This window comes from Haemaphysalis longicornis, unplaced genomic scaffold (assembly GCF_048455015.1).
Source record: "Haemaphysalis longicornis isolate Haplotype H1 unplaced genomic scaffold, Haemaphysalis longicornis Haplotype H1 scaffold_13, whole genome shotgun sequence".
In the NCBI taxonomy this organism is placed as follows: Eukaryota; Metazoa; Arthropoda; class Arachnida; order Ixodida; family Ixodidae; genus Haemaphysalis; species Haemaphysalis longicornis.
This window is the reverse complement of record NW_027526233.1, coordinates 43,920,122-43,943,812: the sequence shown is the minus strand read 5'-3', so window position 1 is coordinate 43,943,812 and position 23,691 is coordinate 43,920,122.

Genomic DNA, 23,691 nt, shown 5'->3' with positions numbered 1-23,691 from the left:
ACACTCGAGTCACGACCCGGGGGTTAAAAAGAAGGTCCCCTTCACCCCGATTAGTCCGAATGGCGCTGGCTACCACCCCCAAGCACAGGAAACAAACATACCTAACATAAATACCCCAGAAAGTGAATGGGAAAATCGCCCCGCCGGTAGCGTAGTGGTTATCGCACCAGACCGGTATTCTGGAGGTCGTGGGTTCGGTTCCCACCTGGCGGGCACTTTTTCTTCACTTTCTTTCTTTCTTTCCAAATTCTTAATCTGTTTCAATGATCTACCACATCCTCCCCTTTGCTTTCCGAGGTTTTCTCGACTGCCAACCCTTATTTCTGTGTTATTTTCAACGAGCCCCTCATTTCCTATTCTGATTCGCTACATGCATAGCGAGGGTCTCTGTTCTGGCAGTCTTGTTGCCAAAGGGAGCTTAAGAGGGTTCAAAGCTGGTCGACCACTCTGGACATGTCGTAGACACTCGAGTCACGACCCGGGGGTTAAAAAGAAGGTCCCCTTCACCCCGATTAGTCCGAATGGCGCTGGCTACCACCCCCAAGCACAGGAAACAAACATACCTAACATAAATACCCCAGAAAGTGAATGGGAAAATCGCCCCGCCGGTAGCGTAGTGGTTATCGCACCAGACCGGTATTCTGGAGGTCGTGGGTTCGGTTCCCACCTGGCGGGCACTTTTTCTTCACTTTCTTTCTTTCTTTCCAAATTCTTAATCTGTTTCAATGATCTACCACATCCTCCCCTTTGCTTTCCGAGGTTTTCTCGACTGCCAACCCTTATTTCTGTGTTATTTTCAACGAGCCCCTCATTTCCTATTCTGATTCGCTACATGCATAGCGAGGGTCTCTGTTCTGGCAGTCTTGTTGCCAAAGGGAGCTTAAGAGGGTTCAAAGCTGGTCGACCACTCTGGACATGTCGTAGACACTCGAGTCACGACCCGGGGGTTAAAAAGAAGGTCCCCTTCACCCCGATTAGTCCGAATGGCGCTGGCTACCACCCCCAAGCACAGGAAACAAACATACCTAACATAAATACCCCAGAAAGTGAATGGGAAAATCGCCCCGCCGGTAGCGTAGTGGTTATCGCACCAGACCGGTATTCTGGAGGTCGTGGGTTCGGTTCCCACCTGGCGGGCACTTTTTCTTCACTTTCTTTCTTTCTTTCCAAATTCTTAATCTGTTTCAATGATCTACCACATCCTCCCCTTTGCTTTCCGAGGTTTTCTCGACTGCCAACCCTTATTTCTGTGTTATTTTCAACGAGCCCCTCATTTCCTATTCTGATTCGCTACATGCATAGCGAGGGTCTCTGTTCTGGCAGTCTTGTTGCCAAAGGGAGCTTAAGAGGGTTCAAAGCTGGTCGACCACTCTGGACATGTCGTAGACACTCGAGTCACGACCCGGGGGTTAAAAAGAAGGTCCCCTTCACCCCGATTAGTCCGAATGGCGCTGGCTACCACCCCCAAGCACAGGAAACAAACATACCTAACATAAATACCCCAGAAAGTGAATGGGAAAATCGCCCCGCCGGTAGCGTAGTGGTTATCGCACCAGACCGGTATTCTGGAGGTCGTGGGTTCGGTTCCCACCTGGCGGGCACTTTTTCTTCACTTTCTTTCTTTCTTTCCAAATTCTTAATCTGTTTCAATGATCTACCACATCCTCCCCTTTGCTTTCCGAGGTTTTCTCGACTGCCAACCCTTATTTCTGTGTTATTTTCAACGAGCCCCTCATTTCCTATTCTGATTCGCTACATGCATAGCGAGGGTCTCTGTTCTGGCAGTCTTGTTGCCAAAGGGAGCTTAAGAGGGTTCAAAGCTGGTCGACCACTCTGGACATGTCGTAGACACTCGAGTCACGACCCGGGGGTTAAAAAGAAGGTCCCCTTCACCCCGATTAGTCCGAATGGCGCTGGCTACCACCCCCAAGCACAGGAAACAAACATACCTAACATAAATACCCCAGAAAGTGAATGGGAAAATCGCCCCGCCGGTAGCGTAGTGGTTATCGCACCAGACCGGTATTCTGGAGGTCGTGGGTTCGGTTCCCACCTGGCGGGCACTTTTTCTTCACTTTCTTTCTTTCTTTCCAAATTCTTAATCTGTTTCAATGATCTACCACATCCTCCCCTTTGCTTTCCGAGGTTTTCTCGACTGCCAACCCTTATTTCTGTGTTATTTTCAACGAGCCCCTCATTTCCTATTCTGATTCGCTACATGCATAGCGAGGGTCTCTGTTCTGGCAGTCTTGTTGCCAAAGGGAGCTTAAGAGGGTTCAAAGCTGGTCGACCACTCTGGACATGTCGTAGACACTCGAGTCACGACCCGGGGGTTAAAAAGAAGGTCCCCTTCACCCCGATTAGTCCGAATGGCGCTGGCTACCACCCCCAAGCACAGGAAACAAACATACCTAACATAAATACCCCAGAAAGTGAATGGGAAAATCGCCCCGCCGGTAGCGTAGTGGTTATCGCACCAGACCGGTATTCTGGAGGTCGTGGGTTCGGTTCCCACCTGGCGGGCACTTTTTCTTCACTTTCTTTCTTTCTTTCCAAATTCTTAATCTGTTTCAATGATCTACCACATCCTCCCCTTTGCTTTCCGAGGTTTTCTCGACTGCCAACCCTTATTTCTGTGTTATTTTCAACGAGCCCCTCATTTCCTATTCTGATTCGCTACATGCATAGCGAGGGTCTCTGTTCTGGCAGTCTTGTTGCCAAAGGGAGCTTAAGAGGGTTCAAAGCTGGTCGACCACTCTGGACATGTCGTAGACACTCGAGTCACGACCCGGGGGTTAAAAAGAAGGTCCCCTTCACCCCGATTAGTCCGAATGGCGCTGGCTACCACCCCCAAGCACAGGAAACAAACATACCTAACATAAATACCCCAGAAAGTGAATGGGAAAATCGCCCCGCCGGTAGCGTAGTGGTTATCGCACCAGACCGGTATTCTGGAGGTCGTGGGTTCGGTTCCCACCTGGCGGGCACTTTTTCTTCACTTTCTTTCTTTCTTTCCAAATTCTTAATCTGTTTCAATGATCTACCACATCCTCCCCTTTGCTTTCCGAGGTTTTCTCGACTGCCAACCCTTATTTCTGTGTTATTTTCAACGAGCCCCTCATTTCCTATTCTGATTCGCTACATGCATAGCGAGGGTCTCTGTTCTGGCAGTCTTGTTGCCAAAGGGAGCTTAAGAGGGTTCAAAGCTGGTCGACCACTCTGGACATGTCGTAGACACTCGAGTCACGACCCGGGGGTTAAAAAGAAGGTCCCCTTCACCCCGATTAGTCCGAATGGCGCTGGCTACCACCCCCAAGCACAGGAAACAAACATACCTAACATAAATACCCCAGAAAGTGAATGGGAAAATCGCCCCGCCGGTAGCGTAGTGGTTATCGCACCAGACCGGTATTCTGGAGGTCGTGGGTTCGGTTCCCACCTGGCGGGCACTTTTTCTTCACTTTCTTTCTTTCTTTCCAAATTCTTAATCTGTTTCAATGATCTACCACATCCTCCCCTTTGCTTTCCGAGGTTTTCTCGACTGCCAACCCTTATTTCTGTGTTATTTTCAACGAGCCCCTCATTTCCTATTCTGATTCGCTACATGCATAGCGAGGGTCTCTGTTCTGGCAGTCTTGTTGCCAAAGGGAGCTTAAGAGGGTTCAAAGCTGGTCGACCACTCTGGACATGTCGTAGACACTCGAGTCACGACCCGGGGGTTAAAAAGAAGGTCCCCTTCACCCCGATTAGTCCGAATGGCGCTGGCTACCACCCCCAAGCACAGGAAACAAACATACCTAACATAAATACCCCAGAAAGTGAATGGGAAAATCGCCCCGCCGGTAGCGTAGTGGTTATCGCACCAGACCGGTATTCTGGAGGTCGTGGGTTCGGTTCCCACCTGGCGGGCACTTTTTCTTCACTTTCTTTCTTTCTTTCCAAATTCTTAATCTGTTTCAATGATCTACCACATCCTCCCCTTTGCTTTCCGAGGTTTTCTCGACTGCCAACCCTTATTTCTGTGTTATTTTCAACGAGCCCCTCATTTCCTATTCTGATTCGCTACATGCATAGCGAGGGTCTCTGTTCTGGCAGTCTTGTTGCCAAAGGGAGCTTAAGAGGGTTCAAAGCTGGTCGACCACTCTGGACATGTCGTAGACACTCGAGTCACGACCCGGGGGTTAAAAAGAAGGTCCCCTTCACCCCGATTAGTCCGAATGGCGCTGGCTACCACCCCCAAGCACAGGAAACAAACATACCTAACATAAATACCCCAGAAAGTGAATGGGAAAATCGCCCCGCCGGTAGCGTAGTGGTTATCGCACCAGACCGGTATTCTGGAGGTCGTGGGTTCGGTTCCCACCTGGCGGGCACTTTTTCTTCACTTTCTTTCTTTCTTTCCAAATTCTTAATCTGTTTCAATGATCTACCACATCCTCCCCTTTGCTTTCCGAGGTTTTCTCGACTGCCAACCCTTATTTCTGTGTTATTTTCAACGAGCCCCTCATTTCCTATTCTGATTCGCTACATGCATAGCGAGGGTCTCTGTTCTGGCAGTCTTGTTGCCAAAGGGAGCTTAAGAGGGTTCAAAGCTGGTCGACCACTCTGGACATGTCGTAGACACTCGAGTCACGACCCGGGGGTTAAAAAGAAGGTCCCCTTCACCCCGATTAGTCCGAATGGCGCTGGCTACCACCCCCAAGCACAGGAAACAAACATACCTAACATAAATACCCCAGAAAGTGAATGGGAAAATCGCCCCGCCGGTAGCGTAGTGGTTATCGCACCAGACCGGTATTCTGGAGGTCGTGGGTTCGGTTCCCACCTGGCGGGCACTTTTTCTTCACTTTCTTTCTTTCTTTCCAAATTCTTAATCTGTTTCAATGATCTACCACATCCTCCCCTTTGCTTTCCGAGGTTTTCTCGACTGCCAACCCTTATTTCTGTGTTATTTTCAACGAGCCCCTCATTTCCTATTCTGATTCGCTACATGCATAGCGAGGGTCTCTGTTCTGGCAGTCTTGTTGCCAAAGGGAGCTTAAGAGGGTTCAAAGCTGGTCGACCACTCTGGACATGTCGTAGACACTCGAGTCACGACCCGGGGGTTAAAAAGAAGGTCCCCTTCACCCCGATTAGTCCGAATGGCGCTGGCTACCACCCCCAAGCACAGGAAACAAACATACCTAACATAAATACCCCAGAAAGTGAATGGGAAAATCGCCCCGCCGGTAGCGTAGTGGTTATCGCACCAGACCGGTATTCTGGAGGTCGTGGGTTCGGTTCCCACCTGGCGGGCACTTTTTCTTCACTTTCTTTCTTTCTTTCCAAATTCTTAATCTGTTTCAATGATCTACCACATCCTCCCCTTTGCTTTCCGAGGTTTTCTCGACTGCCAACCCTTATTTCTGTGTTATTTTCAACGAGCCCCTCATTTCCTATTCTGATTCGCTACATGCATAGCGAGGGTCTCTGTTCTGGCAGTCTTGTTGCCAAAGGGAGCTTAAGAGGGTTCAAAGCTGGTCGACCACTCTGGACATGTCGTAGACACTCGAGTCACGACCCGGGGGTTAAAAAGAAGGTCCCCTTCACCCCGATTAGTCCGAATGGCGCTGGCTACCACCCCCAAGCACAGGAAACAAACATACCTAACATAAATACCCCAGAAAGTGAATGGGAAAATCGCCCCGCCGGTAGCGTAGTGGTTATCGCACCAGACCGGTATTCTGGAGGTCGTGGGTTCGGTTCCCACCTGGCGGGCACTTTTTCTTCACTTTCTTTCTTTCTTTCCAAATTCTTAATCTGTTTCAATGATCTACCACATCCTCCCCTTTGCTTTCCGAGGTTTTCTCGACTGCCAACCCTTATTTCTGTGTTATTTTCAACGAGCCCCTCATTTCCTATTCTGATTCGCTACATGCATAGCGAGGGTCTCTGTTCTGGCAGTCTTGTTGCCAAAGGGAGCTTAAGAGGGTTCAAAGCTGGTCGACCACTCTGGACATGTCGTAGACACTCGAGTCACGACCCGGGGGTTAAAAAGAAGGTCCCCTTCACCCCGATTAGTCCGAATGGCGCTGGCTACCACCCCCAAGCACAGGAAACAAACATACCTAACATAAATACCCCAGAAAGTGAATGGGAAAATCGCCCCGCCGGTAGCGTAGTGGTTATCGCACCAGACCGGTATTCTGGAGGTCGTGGGTTCGGTTCCCACCTGGCGGGCACTTTTTCTTCACTTTCTTTCTTTCTTTCCAAATTCTTAATCTGTTTCAATGATCTACCACATCCTCCCCTTTGCTTTCCGAGGTTTTCTCGACTGCCAACCCTTATTTCTGTGTTATTTTCAACGAGCCCCTCATTTCCTATTCTGATTCGCTACATGCATAGCGAGGGTCTCTGTTCTGGCAGTCTTGTTGCCAAAGGGAGCTTAAGAGGGTTCAAAGCTGGTCGACCACTCTGGACATGTCGTAGACACTCGAGTCACGACCCGGGGGTTAAAAAGAAGGTCCCCTTCACCCCGATTAGTCCGAATGGCGCTGGCTACCACCCCCAAGCACAGGAAACAAACATACCTAACATAAATACCCCAGAAAGTGAATGGGAAAATCGCCCCGCCGGTAGCGTAGTGGTTATCGCACCAGACCGGTATTCTGGAGGTCGTGGGTTCGGTTCCCACCTGGCGGGCACTTTTTCTTCACTTTCTTTCTTTCTTTCCAAATTCTTAATCTGTTTCAATGATCTACCACATCCTCCCCTTTGCTTTCCGAGGTTTTCTCGACTGCCAACCCTTATTTCTGTGTTATTTTCAACGAGCCCCTCATTTCCTATTCTGATTCGCTACATGCATAGCGAGGGTCTCTGTTCTGGCAGTCTTGTTGCCAAAGGGAGCTTAAGAGGGTTCAAAGCTGGTCGACCACTCTGGACATGTCGTAGACACTCGAGTCACGACCCGGGGGTTAAAAAGAAGGTCCCCTTCACCCCGATTAGTCCGAATGGCGCTGGCTACCACCCCCAAGCACAGGAAACAAACATACCTAACATAAATACCCCAGAAAGTGAATGGGAAAATCGCCCCGCCGGTAGCGTAGTGGTTATCGCACCAGACCGGTATTCTGGAGGTCGTGGGTTCGGTTCCCACCTGGCGGGCACTTTTTCTTCACTTTCTTTCTTTCTTTCCAAATTCTTAATCTGTTTCAATGATCTACCACATCCTCCCCTTTGCTTTCCGAGGTTTTCTCGACTGCCAACCCTTATTTCTGTGTTATTTTCAACGAGCCCCTCATTTCCTATTCTGATTCGCTACATGCATAGCGAGGGTCTCTGTTCTGGCAGTCTTGTTGCCAAAGGGAGCTTAAGAGGGTTCAAAGCTGGTCGACCACTCTGGACATGTCGTAGACACTCGAGTCACGACCCGGGGGTTAAAAAGAAGGTCCCCTTCACCCCGATTAGTCCGAATGGCGCTGGCTACCACCCCCAAGCACAGGAAACAAACATACCTAACATAAATACCCCAGAAAGTGAATGGGAAAATCGCCCCGCCGGTAGCGTAGTGGTTATCGCACCAGACCGGTATTCTGGAGGTCGTGGGTTCGGTTCCCACCTGGCGGGCACTTTTTCTTCACTTTCTTTCTTTCTTTCCAAATTCTTAATCTGTTTCAATGATCTACCACATCCTCCCCTTTGCTTTCCGAGGTTTTCTCGACTGCCAACCCTTATTTCTGTGTTATTTTCAACGAGCCCCTCATTTCCTATTCTGATTCGCTACATGCATAGCGAGGGTCTCTGTTCTGGCAGTCTTGTTGCCAAAGGGAGCTTAAGAGGGTTCAAAGCTGGTCGACCACTCTGGACATGTCGTAGACACTCGAGTCACGACCCGGGGGTTAAAAAGAAGGTCCCCTTCACCCCGATTAGTCCGAATGGCGCTGGCTACCACCCCCAAGCACAGGAAACAAACATACCTAACATAAATACCCCAGAAAGTGAATGGGAAAATCGCCCCGCCGGTAGCGTAGTGGTTATCGCACCAGACCGGTATTCTGGAGGTCGTGGGTTCGGTTCCCACCTGGCGGGCACTTTTTCTTCACTTTCTTTCTTTCTTTCCAAATTCTTAATCTGTTTCAATGATCTACCACATCCTCCCCTTTGCTTTCCGAGGTTTTCTCGACTGCCAACCCTTATTTCTGTGTTATTTTCAACGAGCCCCTCATTTCCTATTCTGATTCGCTACATATATATATATATATATATATATATATATATAGTAAGGAAATGAGGGGCTCGTTGAGGAAATACAGAAAGATAGGTTGGCAGTCTACAACGCCAAGTGAGGCATAGGTGTGTGGTTAGGCTCTTTTTTTTACTACAGTTAATAAAGTTAACATTTTTTTAAATATACGGAAGAAAGAAAGAAAGCAAAACACGCGCCCAGAGTGGAGACCGAACCCACGCCTTTCGATTAGATCTCGAATGCCTTACCAATTCGTCAGTCTGGGTGACTGTGTTCTCCTTCACTTTCGGCGCTTTTTAGATTTACTAGAAGTGTATCTGATGATTGAGGGTAGTAGCTAGCGCCACTCTGACTACACGGGGAGAAGGGAACCTTCTTTTCAACCACCGGGGCGTGACTCGAACGTCTACAGCATGTCATGAGCGGGTAACTGGCCGGAAGCCCTGTTATGCTACCTAGGCATCAAGGCTGCCAGAACCGAGACCCTCGCTAGGCTTTCGCAGAATAATATAGAAAGAAATGAGGGGCTCGTTGAGAAAATACAAAAAGATAGGTCGGCAGGTCGGCACTCGTGCCGTAAAGGCACATTCCCACTGGCGATGCGCCTCGTCGCGCGACGAAAAGCGACGTCGCAAAGCGACGAGCCGGCCGTCGCTTTTTGGCGTTTTGCGACGGCGGAGCCGATCGCTCTCGGTCCGAATTCCCTCGTCGCGCGACGGCCCTGCAAAACCGGTAAGCCAATCATGGCCGCGGAGTAGGCTGACGTAGCCTGAAACCAAAGGTTTCTTTACATCCGGTATGCAAACGCTGCGGGCGGGCGGGCGAGGACGAGCCGCCGCCGCCACCGCCGCTGGCTCGCTCGGCCAGGCGGCCAGGCGCTTGGCCCGCTATCGCTGTACCCGCCGGGTCGGGCCGGCAAGCAACTTCCCGTGTGCATCGGTTCTTTGGTCAGTGGCTTCAGCGTACGCGTGCACTAATCAACGAATAGCGTGGAACTCATCAGTGTGGAGAAGCGTGTATGGATTGTAAAACCAAGTAATCATCGTATAGAGCTAGGTGGACGGCGAGACGGTAGGTTGACTTGCAGCCTCATCGTTCTATCGGCGACTGGTAAACACGCGTAGAGTTCGGTGGCGTCAGAACTTAGCGCCTGTGAAAAGAAGCGACATTTGTGGGCCGTGATGCGGGTGTTGTGGCGTGAAAGCAAGCGTGTGCATTTCTTCGTGCAATAATATGTTGAAAAGAGCCTTCTTGAGTTTGTTATTTTCTGCTCCTCCCGCAACCCGCAAATGTTTTCGGCATTGCTCCAGGTTAGTAGCATGTGTTTTAGTTTGATCGGCATTGCTCCAGGTTAGTAGCATGTGTTTTAGTTTGATTTCCACCTGCTTTTGTCACGTAACATCATTTTCTTTGACTGCGAATGGTTGACGAACCAACGGGGTCGTACATGTCGGGAAGCAGCTGCGCTGAACGCAGTCGCATCATCGCTCATCGCAAGTGCGAACACCACCTCAAAGCCTCATCGCGCGACGCGCGCCGTCGCGCGACGAGACAAATCGCCAGTGGGAATGTGCCTTAAGGCTCCGGAAATTGAGGTGTTTTGGTGATGTGCTTTGGTGATTGTATTTTCTGTGCCCTTTATATTTCGTTCCCACTGCTTCAGTAAAGCCCTTATTCCTCTCGCAATGTTCTGTGCCGTAATGTTTTGACGAGGCTGTCGCCTGAGCCCCCTCAGTGGGCAGAAATACCGACAGTGGCGCCAAACGTTATTTAGGCTGGCACAGTCCTTTGTCAGCAAGACGATTACGCACAGGAGCAAAATGCTACTAAAACTCTCGGGCAGTTGTTTTGCAAGCGCAGCTGTTTTTTATACTAAGCACTTCAGCTTAGCAAAATGTATTTTGCTTCTGTTCAGGCTTGTGCTAGACGCTGTGAAAGCCGGGCATAATGTTGTAGGTCGTTTGCCGGAGTTTGTTTCAACGAGCCTGCACACTGCACAGCTTTCTTTTCAACGGCACCGAATGTCCAGTTTCCCGGCGAGTGCCGCCACTGATAAGCATTACCCGCAGTGGGCTTTGTGCTGAAGCGTGCTTGGTTCATACGGTGGCATCCTTTACCCGTAGAGCACGCGCATTCCGGCTAAGCTTCAAAATGCCAGTACTAGAGTTCTTTGCACAATTGCACAAAACGCAATCCTCACATTGCGCACTCCAAAATAGACTGTTCCTTTTCGTTTTCGGCATAACCCTCTAACTTGAAGAACCGCTTTATCACGCCGGGGCCACATTTTTGATCTTCCCCCATCTGAGCGCGAAGCCCTGGCTGCTAACTTCCGCGAGTTCGGAATCCTATTGCGAAGTTTGAAGGCGCAGCTTTTCAGCAAACCGCAGATGCCGTCCGGTCCAAGCACTGACGAGGGCAGGACGAGGCCTGCAGCTCCTGATGGTGACCATCTCAATGTTGAGCCCGCTTCTCGGTCTGAAGTGGATGAGACAGCGGATGATGCTCAGCGGCGGCCGGAGCAAGCGCTCCAATGCGACTGCCCCACGGGCTTTTCCGGTCAGCCCAAACCAAAGCCGCATTACGCCTCCTTATTTACGCGATGCCCGGGGCGCACTGACGACTCTACCCATGGTCCTGATGATGAAGGCCACGCGGTCTATGCCAACGCGAGCTATGTGGCCGGAGCCCAACCGGTCTCTGCCAACACGAGATACGGGGCCGCAGGCCACCTGGTCTCTGCTAACACGAGCTACGGGCCGGAGGCCACCCGTTCTCGGACAACATTGGCTACGGAGCTGAAAGCCACCCGGCCCCAGGCAAACGAGGACGAAATACTGGTGAGTCCACCACTGGTATGACCCTTAAAAGTTGGCCACTTGTGAATAATGCTACTGCATTACATACCGTCCGGGCTGAGCATGGCACAGATCAAGACTTCTCACGCAGGCTGAAAGCTCTTTTTCAGGTGCGGACCAACATTACTGCAGATAAAGCCTGGCAGCCGGCCGAGGGGCTCGTCGGCCGCACCGACAAATACCAAGTACCGCAGCTGACGAAGCCCGGTTCAGAAAGTGTGAGGGGGCTGAAACAGACTGGTATAAAATTTCCGTTGCCAGTCTAGCTCCATCATTGCTCCGGACTGTCTGTTTCCGGCCACAGAGTCCCGCCCAATCGACGAGTTGTGGGAAAATGCCCACGTTACCCTTACTTTTAGAGTGAAACCAATGCCGCTCTCAAGGGAACATTATTTTCGCAGATCTTTCCGATAACCAGGTGCTGAGACTCCTGAGCAGCCCCGCAGCACCCCAGACGGACCCACCTCATCGAGTAGCGCGAAGCCAACTCCGCGTCCTGGTTGCGGCGTTACTGGACCTGGACCACCTGCAGCCGTGATGCGTCCGAGCAACGCTCGTCCTGCGTGCTCTGGCGCCCTACTAGCCACCGTGCGTCGCCAACCTTCTCCAGTTGGCGACAAAGACACCGATGCCTGCGGCAGTAAAACCTTCACATCTGCCTACCCGTGACCTACTGGATCTGAGACCTCGTACCAAATTAGTGAGCCAGAAAGCGATGTTCGTGCGTGTGTGTGTGTGACAAGGAGCCAAGAACTTTTTTTTCCTTTCAAAGGGGCGGAAAGTGTAGGGATTCTCCGCTCTGAGCCTTCACGTCACTGCATTCAAATTACCGCGCGCCACCTCTCCTGCCATCTGTGAATGCATGGTGGAAAAACTGTGCGATGGAGGGCAGCGGGTCACGGGTTGTGCACGCTAGATATGCGAAGCGGTGCTTGTTAGCGGGGGTAGTCGCCACCCGGGAGTGCCGCCAGCCAGAAGAGACAAGGCACCACCAGCCACCTTCATGGAGCCCGCACGGCAGCAAGCGGTCTCCGTCCGTCCCGTCGTGCCGTAAGCATACGGACGTTGAAGTGTTTTGGTGATGTGCTTTGGTGATTGTATTTTCTGTGCCCTTTATATGTCGTTCCCACTGCTTCAGTAAAGCCCTTATTCCGTTCCTAATGTTCTGTGCCGTAATGTTTTGACGAGGCTATGGGTCGTTTGTTCAGATGCCACCGGGCGGGCATTTTTTCACCATTTTCATATGTTCCAAATTCTTTATCTTGAACTACGACATCCTCCCATTTGCTTCCCGAGGTATTCTTGACTACCAATTCTTATTTCTGTCTTATTTCAACGAGCCCCTCAATTCCTATTCTGATTCGCTACATGCATAGCGAGGGCCTCGGTTCTGGCAGTCTTGGTGCCATAGAGAGCTTAAGAGGGTTCAACGCTGTTCGACCACTCCCTACATGTCGTACACGCTCGAGTCACGGCCCCGGGGTTAAGAAGAAGTCCCCTTCACGCCGAGTAGTCCGAGTGGCGCTGGCTACCACCCCCAAGCGCAGGAAACAAAAACACCTGAATATAAATAGCCCAGAAAGTGGAGGCGAAAGTTGCCCCGCCGGTAGCGTAGTGGTCATCGCACCAGACCGGTATTCTGGAGGTCGTGGGTTCGGATCCCACCAGGCGGGCATTTTTCCTCCATTTTCTTATTTTCCAAATTCTTTATCTTGACCTACAAGATACTCCCCTTAGCTTTTCGAGATCTTCTTGACTGCCAATTCTTATTTCTGTCTTATTTTAACGAGCCCCTCATTTCCTATTGATTCGCTATATATATATATATATAGGTCGTTTGAAGAGGTTCTTGGCGACTGGATGTTGAAAACGCAGAAGATGACAATGGAAACGTAACAGTATTTATTGACTGTTTCGGAAGGGGACCGCTCTTTCTCAAGAGTTGTATCTTACAGAATGGAAGTGGTTTATATACAGATCAAGAACTTGAGTAGAATGATTTACTTTATTTCATCCGTTCGTACGAAATTGTACTTGTACAAGTATCACTTTGTATTTGCCTATGATTGTGCACATGTTTTGTATTCTAGTAAGTGTTACTGCTTATATATTAGTTGTGTATATTGATGGCTGCCTCTTCTATGTATTAAGTGTTTTTGCGTTTGTATCTGTACTGCTTACAGGCTTAGGGTACGAGCAGGCTTAAGCGCCTTTTTCCTCGGTCCCGTCTTTTTTATGAAAAAGAAAAAAACTTCACTTCTTGTTCCGGGGCCGGTGACATATGTTTAAGATTGGAAGCAAGGAGGAAGAGAGAAAAGCGCATTGAAATATTAGAGCGAAAGCCAGCAATAAGGAAGGACAAGCTAGAAAAGCATAAATAGGTTAGAGGTGGCTATGGAAAGAGGAGAGTAAGAGAGAACTAAATTGAGAGAGGAAGGCACTGGTGGGGACAGGCAAACTAAGAAGTTATAAAGAACCGAGGGGACTCGACAGACAGAAGCTGAGGAGCGATAGGGGACCCCCCAGGCAGCACAGGACTATTCGGCCTTACTCAAGCCGGTGTACTTTGGCCGGTGATTTTCTGCCCGGCCTTTCTCCGGCAACCATGTTCGGCCCGTGTCCCAATGTGGGCCTTTTGGCCGTATACGGCCGTACTCCCATTACTGTCCAACGGCCAGTGTCCGTCGGGCAGTCGACCGGCTTACGTTCACACCGCCAGATTCCAGCCGTAGGGCTCCGGCCATGTAAAAGCCACCCGTGTGCGGCCGAAGTACTACCACCAGAGGACTGCCGAGATGCGGTTGTCAGAGTTCAGCCGGACTAAAGCTGCGGAAATTGGGCCATGCTACGGGCATTGTAGTTCAGCCACAGTACGTTAACTGTACTGAGGCCGGTGGACAACCACTGCATGCAGAGCAAGCAGATGATTCAATCGCGCTGTGCAGCAGCACAAACCCATCATTTTGGGTCCACTGCAACCACATCAAAGTGAGCCCGCGCGCAACAACCAGCCATCCAGCCTTCAGCGCAGCCTCGCTTAATTATCAGCGTCAGCTTACACCAAAATTAATTTATTCAACAGTGCTCACAAATTGTCGTTCCTTTAATTGCTCTGCCTCTTTTACGGTCGAAAACAGCAAATATTCATTTCTTTGCAGAGCTGCAATAGTTGTATTTGTCCAGGTCCTGATATCTTCTGTGGGGCAGCTTACCTGTAATAAACAAGGAAGGGAAGGGGCGGAAGGCGTATACTTTAGTGGGCTGAATTTCACAAGGATGAAAGTGCCGCTTTTAGGCAATTTTTTTAAGACAACAGTTTCATGCTCTGACTAAATCAACTATTTTTACAACAGCTGCTTGTCCAGTTTTTTTTACTTAAAACCGGTGCGAATGCCTTTACGAAGCGGTTCGGTACTCGAAAAAACACTCAGCAGTATTCAAAGTAATTTACTTCACACAAAAAGTATGTAAAGTATTTGCCCATTTTTATTACAAAGAAATTATCTACTCGATGAACTTTTCTTATGATCTTTCACAGGGCTGATCCTAGAAAAGCTCAAATAAGTACTTTCAGTTTCAATATATTTTTTAAGTTGTTTTCATGAGTTACGTGCACACTCCTTAACCGTCCAAAATAACTTAAATTCTTTTCATAGTCGTACTAATTTATGAAAATTCTAGACGTGTTGCGAATGACGCCCTTCTTCAGATGGCTGCAGTTGTATCCCTTTGTGTTCACGCAAGGAAAGGCGTAAGACAAGAGTTTCATATTTTCTTTCAAACAAATAACTTAGGAATTGTAGTATTCATACAGCAAATCTTGCATACTGCATCGAATAAAGCAATAAATATTTCATTTGTCAAAATTGAATGCGTAGGGTTCTCAACCCGTCGGAGGTGAACTTGCGGCTCCGCAAGTTTATTTATTTTTTATTTATTTTTTTAATGTTTTTATTTATTTATTTATTTATTTATTTATTTATTTATTTATTTATTTATTTATTTATTTATTTATTTATTTATTTATTTATTTCTTTATTTATTTATTTATTTATTTATTTATTTGTTTATTTATTTGATACCTGGTTCCCCTTGCATGCATTACAGCAGAGAGATACATAACACTAAGCTTCAAATATCAGGCCAAATAACAAAATAATTCTACAAAGCGCGGTGAAAATTGTCAATATAAACAGTGGATAAAATCATACGTGGAAGATAATTGCAGTCTCATCTTGATCTAAAATAAAATCAATCGCGCAACGCGTCACCTTAAAGGAAAGCTATTATTTGCTTCAAGCGAGCGATCTGACTTTGGGATATGTAGAATGGCGCTTGGTTATACTTCTCCCCTTCTGTTCAAGTTTACGAATGATAGATATTACGAAAGAATTTCAACCTCAGGTTTCGTCTATTATCTTTCCCGTCTTACCATTTAAGTTTTCTTTTACTTTCTCTCATCCTAATTTGACAGTGCCAATACCTAATACGAATCGCACTGCCCTATTCTGTATGTTTTCGAGCGTATCAAACAGCTCTTTGCTGTAGGGATTCCAGAAAACACATGCGTACTCCTACATTGAGCGCACATGAGTGAAATACCGTTGTTGTTTTAAGGTAGGTGGAGGTTCGCTGAAATTTTATCTCGGAAAGTCAAGAACACGTGGAGCAGTAACTTTTATGTTATGACCATGCCTATTTCTGTAACAACTCGTTAAATAAACTCCTCGTTATTTAGATTCCCCGGCCATTCTTAAGGCAGTGTAATTTACTGTATACGCATTCAATTGGAATGAAGGTTTGTTTGTAAATTTGACGTTAACACACTTTTTCAGATTCAAAGACTTTTCTGAATCAGCACACCAGGATGTTATTAATTTGAATAATGCTGCAAGTATTTTACTCCTGTTAATTCGCTATAGTCCTGTAAATTACACAGTCATTCGCGAACATTTTTAACAAAGATTTGAGGCCACACAAACAAAAGAGGGCCCCCAACTGAGCCTTCGGGAATTCCTGAGGTCGCGGGAACATACCCGGACGAACAACCAGTGAGAGCGACCAGCTGCTGTTTTAGAGAGATATACTCGGCTATCCATGCAATAACCAATTCATTAAGTTTATTTCCCGCAATGTACTAACAAGAAGGTGATACGAAACACTGTCTAATGCTTTTGTTGCTGCACAAGGAAATAGTGAGCTACTTTAAGCTTATTTATTGCTAGAGCCAAATCGTGCATGAACTAAACAAGCTGAGTTGAGCAAGAAAAACCCGATGAAATCCATGTTTGCTGGGATGCTGGCGATTATGTTTAACCAAATGAGTCATATTCCAAGTGTAGGTAATCACAATTTCAAACACCGCCACTAAATTAAGATCCAGGCTTCGTCATTCACAAGGGTCTGTTGTTATGGCAAATTCAAAATAACACTTGTTTCTAAATAGGCAGTCATAAAATGCCATTAAGTACCATAGTGCCGGGCACGAAGCTGAGCCTACCAATGCACGAGCTTAGCCTCTTCTACGTTTATCACAAACAATATAGTGCACATTGTTTTTCGCGGTATTATTATGAGAGGGATACTTGGAAACTTGCGCTGCATGCCCTTGCCTTTCTTTGGTGGGGAGTCCTTCACATTGCGCCGGTTGAGCTCCTGCGTGGTGGCCGCTTGCTCGACCCCCGTTAAGGCCACTTATTTTGGTGAACCACCGCCATCTCGGTTCGGACATCGCTGCCGGGTCGATGTCTCCAACGGTCTCCATTTCTAGAGGGGGCGAACAGCCTCGAGCTAATGCGTCGGCGAAGCCGACGGGCGACGCGTTGTAGTGGCTACGACTGGCAAGGCTTAGCTCACCCATCGGTGTAGCACAGTCTTCTTGTGGCAATGAATGACATTTCGATGGCGTAAACGTTTCGCCAGGAATGTCCAGTGAGTCCTAGCACCTACCCCGTTCACCTAGAACACTCATTACTGCTTGAGAAACGTAGTTCGTTCATTTAAAACGTAGAAACACCGCGCGGATGAAAAACGTGTCTGCGCCATTCGACTCCCTAACGGCTTTTTCTTTACCCAGGGAAAAAGCGGTCCTACATCGGTAGGTCTTCTTCCAATCACGTCTGTACATGAATTCTCGTCGCCCAGACGCGTGCCGATGTTCGCATAATGACGTATAACCTGATACCTTACGAAGGCCGGTCTCCTCTTGAACACCGGTTGCCCAAAATTCTGTGGCCGTTCGCTTGTCGTAATTCGCCTTAGGACCGCTATCCAAATGATAAACGTACATTCTGAGGCCGTAAGTCGGCCGGTGTCCTTTATAACGCTGGCTGCCTGAATAAAACGAATATTCTGCCGCCGGACGTGCGGTTCACCGTTGAAAGAGCGGATGCGCGGCAGCCACGCTACGGCCTGTCTCCTTTTGAACACCAACTGCCACAAGAATACGAATATCCTGTGGCCGGTCGCTCGCCGTGCTTCAGCTGAACACCGCTTCCAGAAGGAAAAACGGATACCCTAAAGCCGGACTCCGGACGATTTCTTTCTCAACATCGGCAGGCGAAAGACTAACTGAATATCTGGCAGTCGGGCAGCTGCCATTGTGCGTCTGAACACGGGTAACCGGAGAGATACCGAAGCGCTGGTTGCCGAATGTTGGCCGTTCATTGTATGATCAGTGGCTGCCAGAACGTGGATCCTGGCCGGACATGCCAGAAGGAGGCCATAGACGGCCAGTCTTGGGAAACACTTTATGTGCCGCCTCGGAAGGAACTACCTCTAGTTCACATACTCATTCAGTGCAAGCCCTTCACACAACACGAAGCAAATACTTCCCCTAACTAAGCGTTTTCCCTGTATGACGATCCATTGTTTTCTGTGAACGATTGTTTTCTGTGGGACACATTTTCTGTGCCACCTGGGACATAATTGCGTGGTCGACAGGGGTGGCGTGTTGCGAACGCCCGCGGTCAGCGCCGGTGAACAATATGCAAGGGTGTCATACGTGAGCGCACTTCGAAGACTCCCTAGCGGAGGGCGCGTGTTTTTGTCGACACTCAAAAACGTTCTGCCATGCACTTCCCCCCATCCTTCCTGCCTAGATCGCGCCGGCGCCAAAACCGTATTGTGTCTACGCATCCGAGAAACCTGGGGAAAAACAGGCTTCCCACAGTAGTGCCGGCGACAAGAGAGCTAAGCTGTCACGAAGTCAGAAAGAGAGTGATTATTCCTAATATGGACACTTGAATCGCCTTGCATGCAGATACAGCGAAAATAGTAATTCAACAGGAGGGATAGGGGACACATAATTGCGTGGCTGACAGCGATGACAACTAATAAGAAAGGGTTCAAATACACAAATAAAAAAATGACAGAAGGCGATGGAAAGAAATGAGAAAGCGAAAGAAAGGCCGGAATAAGACAGGACGAAAAATAAAAATAAAGTATGATTGTAGAAATAACCCGAGAGACAGTCAATGACCGACACGCATTTTTATCTACCTAACCGAGGAGCGATAGGGTGGTTGACAGCTGCGGCGAGCTGTAACCACCCGGGTCATCGTCGGCTCCCAGAGGGGAGCAGTACGCATACCAGAGCGCGCTTTGATGGCCCCCGCTTGCGAAGGCTGCGTTTTTTCCACGGCCTCAAAGTTTACTCCACGTTCTTCCTCATCCACTTTTCCTCTTTAGGCCGCGGCCGGCGCCAAAGATATAAGCTGTCGGCATGTCGGAGAAATTTGGAAAGTGACTGGAGGGGAGCCCCACAAGCCGCCGAACAAGGGGCGTGCAAAACCGCCGCTCCAGTCGCACGGGCGACCGAGAGTTTAGCTGTCGGAAAATTCAAGCAGCAGTGATGAGTTATGAGAGTGTAGGCAAGAGTCACCTCGCATGGCGAGACAGCGAGAATAGTAAGTTAATCGGGAGGGGAAACAAAGGAAAAGGGGTGCAGTTGTTACACAGAAACACCAATGCAAGAAAAACTAAAAAAATACAAAAAAGTAACTATCAAAAACGGTTGGAACAATTGTTTTAACACCAAAATGGCTAAAGTTGTTGCCCCAGCCCCTAAATTGGAACACTAAGTTGAGACCTTTACATGATTTGTGTTGTTTTAAAACACGTTCGGGGCGTTTCTGGCACTAGCAATGTTCATTATGTAAAAACTGACACATAGACAAACGGCAGTCTGTATCCCTCCAGGATAGCGCCGGCAAAAGCAACAATCAAAAAAACAACAATCAATTGAAGTACACATCTAGAAAATCGCAGAAACATAAGAAGTATCTTAAGCCCTTGTAACAAAACACGGCAGCGATAACAGTAGACATCAGTACTCTACGGCAGACCAGCCATCGAATTAGAAAGAATAACTAGCTGTTGTGTAACACTTTTTTTAAGAAGAAAGGTCCTTACATATAGCACATGGCATTGCGAACCACATTCATTACAGACGAAGGAAAGGCAGCTATCATAGCTCTTATTTACAGGGTGTGAATGAAATATACACACATAACATACTAGTAAATGTGTGCACAAAAAATGTCGTTCAAACTCCTATGCATCAGACGGAGGGGAAAGGAAGTTTACCAGCACTCTCGTTTATACCATTTGCAAGGGTGTTGAATTTGTGAATCAGAAAAGATTCATGCAGTTCATGGTCGTGATGTGTCCTGAAACCCGACTGAAGTACAGTGACTGCAAATTTGTCGAATGGATGCCCTAGTGTGGTGACGTGCTTGGATATCGGAAGGTGTGGCAGCGTGGTTACATGGGATCGGTGGTTGTTATTACGTATTCTGAGGTCTGTTCCTGTCTGTCGGATGTGCTGCGCGTGGCACAATGTGCATTCAAGGAGGTAAGTGACGTTTTCGCTGTTTCAGTTGTAGTCGCCCTGCATACGGAAGGAGAAGTGTGACGCTGTGCTCCGCATGGTTTCTGTTTTTTGCATCATCGGACGAAGCTTGCACCGAGGTTTGTCGCATGGTCCAAAACATGTGCTTTTGGGGTTGTTAATTTATTCGATGTTGCAATGTCTTTTATGTTTTTAGCTCTCCTGTACACCGCTCGGGGAGGCTCAGCAATGCCGCATTTTGTATTGTTTTGTGCTTTGGAGGAGGATGTTATATAACCTTTTAATTATGCGATTCACCTTCAGAGCGTTTGCAGAATAGGTGAGATTGAGGTTGGTTTGGCGTTTTGAAGTGAATGGTTTGGCAACGTTTAGGAGTTAAGATCGGTCTTTCTTGTTAGCCTTTGCGATTGCGTCATCTATAACAAGCAGGGCATTCTGTTGACATAGGAGATTGTTTCGAAGCCTTGCGCAGTTTTATGTGAAGTCTCTAGGGTCTGGGCACAGCCGTTGAAACAAAAGCGACTGGCGGCATGGTATGCCATTATTGGAGTTCTTGACGTGGCTACTTTTTAGGTGCAGGCATTGACGGTCATCCGTCGGTTTCCTATACAAGGAAGTCGAAAGTGTTTCTACAGATATTTTGATTGCCGCGTCCAGGAAGGTACGTTCGGATTGGGAATACAAGTGGGAAAATAAAATGTGGTCGTCAAAGTTGTTGAAGGCCGTAAAGAATTCCAAAAGGCTGCTTTCTACTTGACACCAGATACGGAAGATGTCATCAATGAATCGTTTGTAGAAAAGCGGCTTCAGTGTTCTTGTGGCAAGAAAGTCTCTTTCCAGCTTGCCCATAAAAAGTTTTGCATAGTTTGGACGAATTGTTGCGCCCATTGAGATTTCATTAGTCTGTATAAAGTGCTTGTCATCGAATTCAAAGTTATGCATTTCAAACATCACTTTAAGAAATTCTTCTAGGGTTTTTCTTTGGACAGGTTTGTTGAGAGATTCTGATTCGTTATACAACGGAATGGCTGCTTTCCCGCCGCCCTCGTGTGGAATGATCGTATAAAGGGTGGCTACGTCCATGGTGACAAGTAGGCTATTGGCCGGTATGCGCAAGTCTAATATTTGGCGGAGAAAATCGGTTGTGTCCTTAAGGTATGACGAGAGGGTGCCAGAAATGTCTTTTTTGAGAATGTTTACAAGGCTTGACAAATTTCCAGTTACAGTGCCTATAGGGGTAACAATGGGTAGGCCAGGATGGTCTTTCTTATAAATTGATGGTATCTTTCTCATCTGGTGTCATGGAGAAAACAGTCTTTTAGAATTCATTACGGCCTTCAATAACTTTGAAGACCACATTTAATTTCCCCACTTGTGTTCGGCATCCGAACTTCACTTCCTGGACGTGGCCATCAAAATAATGGAGAAACACTCTCGACTTGCTTGTATAGGAAAACGACCGAAAACCACCAATACCAGCATTTCAAAAGTGGCCATGTCAAGCACTGCAAGACTGGCACACCGTACAGCCAGTCGCCTAAGTTTAAACGGCTGTGCTCTGATCCTAACCACGTCACTTCAAACTGCGAAAGGCTTCGAAACAATTTCCTCTGTCAACAGTATCCGCTGCCTGTTACAGATAGCGCAATCGCAAAAGATGACAAGAAAGAAAGAACTGAAATCCTAAACGATGCCAAACCATTCACTTCAAAAAGCCTAACCAACATTATTCTCACAGTATCTGTGGGTTCCGCGAAAGTGAATGGCATACTTAAAAAGCATTAAATATCCCACTCCAAAGCGAAAAATCGAAACGCGTCTTTTCAGAGCCTCCGCGGGCGGTTTAGAGGAGAGCTACAAACATAAAAGACATAGTACATCGTCTAACATTAACAACCCCAAAACCAAGGGTTTTGGGCCATGCGACAAACCTCGTTGCAAGCTTTTTCCGATGATGGAAAAAACAAACAGTGCGGAGCACAGCGTCACACTTCTCATTCCGTATACAGGGCGACTACAGCTGCGACAGCGAAAACGTCATTTACGTCATTTAAACGTCATTTAGGTTGGCGTGGCACATTGTAGCACGCGCAGTACATCGGACAGACATGAATTACCATCAGAATGCGGATTAACAACCACCCATCCCATGTAACCACGCTGCCACACCTTCCGATATCCAAGCACGTCACCACACTAGGGCATCATTTCGACAAATTTGCAGTCATTGTACTTCAGGCAGGTTTCAGGACACATCACGACTGTGAAGTGTGGAAATCTTTGCTGGTTCACAAATTCAACACCCTTGCAAATGGTATGTACGAGAGTGCTGGTAAACTTCCCTTCCTCTCCAAGGGATCTATAGGATTTTGTGCGACATTTTTTGTGCACACATTTACTAGTTTCTTATGTGTGTATATCTCATTCATCCCCTGTAAATAAGAGCTATGCTAGCTGCGTTTTCTTCATGTGTTAATGCATGCGGTTCGCAACGCCATGTGCTATATGTAAGGCCCTTCTTTAGTAAAAAGTGTTACAAAACAGTTAGTTATGCTTTGTATTTCGATGGCTGCTCTTCCATAGAGTCCAGATGTCTATTGCTATGGGTGCCGTGTTTTGTAACAAGGGCTCAAAATACTTCACCTATTTCACCGATTTCCTAGATGTGTACTTCAACTGACTCTTGCCTTTCTTGATTGTTGCTTTTGCCGTCGCTATCCTCGAGGGATGCACACTGCTGTTTCTCTATGTGTTATCCTATAATAATTAACATTGTCAGTGCCAGAAACCCCACGAACCTGTTTTAAAAACAACACAAATTATGTAAAGGTCTCAACTTGGTGTTAGAATTTAGGCGTTCTGGCAACAAACTTTGCCATTTTAAAACTGTGAGAACATTTGTTGCAACTATTTTTGATATTGCCTTTTTTGCTTTGTTTAGTTTTACTAAAAAAGAATACATAAAGATATGTCGCGATTCGGCTTTGATATATATGTGTAAGAAATAGTAAGCTACCACTAAGCTGTGGACTTCTGTAAAGCACTACACACAGCACTTTGAAGGGACCTACACTGCACTATGTTTGTTTTTTGCGCAAAGACTTCAGAACCCTTATGGCATCGAGGCGAATCGCCTTAGTAAAAGGGGACGTGGATATATCATCCATCCGTTTTTACTGCAAAGCTGTGTGTATGTAGCCCCCTTTCCCAGTGTTCCTGCACTTGAACCCTATTTCCTCGGCGCCTTTCCAGTGCGCCTCCTCCGCATCGCCCAAGCGTATTTCAGAAATGTTACTCCTGTCGCCACAGACAAAGCGTGTTGCAGAAGATTTCGATTCGGCTGATAATTGCACTAGCCCTAGGAAGAATAGAACTAGACCTCGGAAATAGCAGTAGGAACAATGCTGGCGATTAAAGGAGCATCGGCACGCAGAGTAGTGCGAATAGACCCAAACACCACACTAATCGGCATTCCACTGAACGTGCAGCGCGATATACTTAAATTCAGTCGTGATTTGGTCGATCGCCATTTCGGCGCCAGTTTTGAAGTGTGCGATATAATCTCGTTCGATAGTAACGTGATCAAAATCGGAAACGGTGACGATTCGAACGGAAAGGACGAGGCGGTTCGGGATTTGGCCAAACGATTCCCGCGAAGGACTTCCACCAGTGACAGTTCATGGTGTGCTGAACCTGCGAACCATACGGCGGCCACAAGGCGTTCGCTTCCTGGAGGAATAGAGCTCAGTCGATGAACA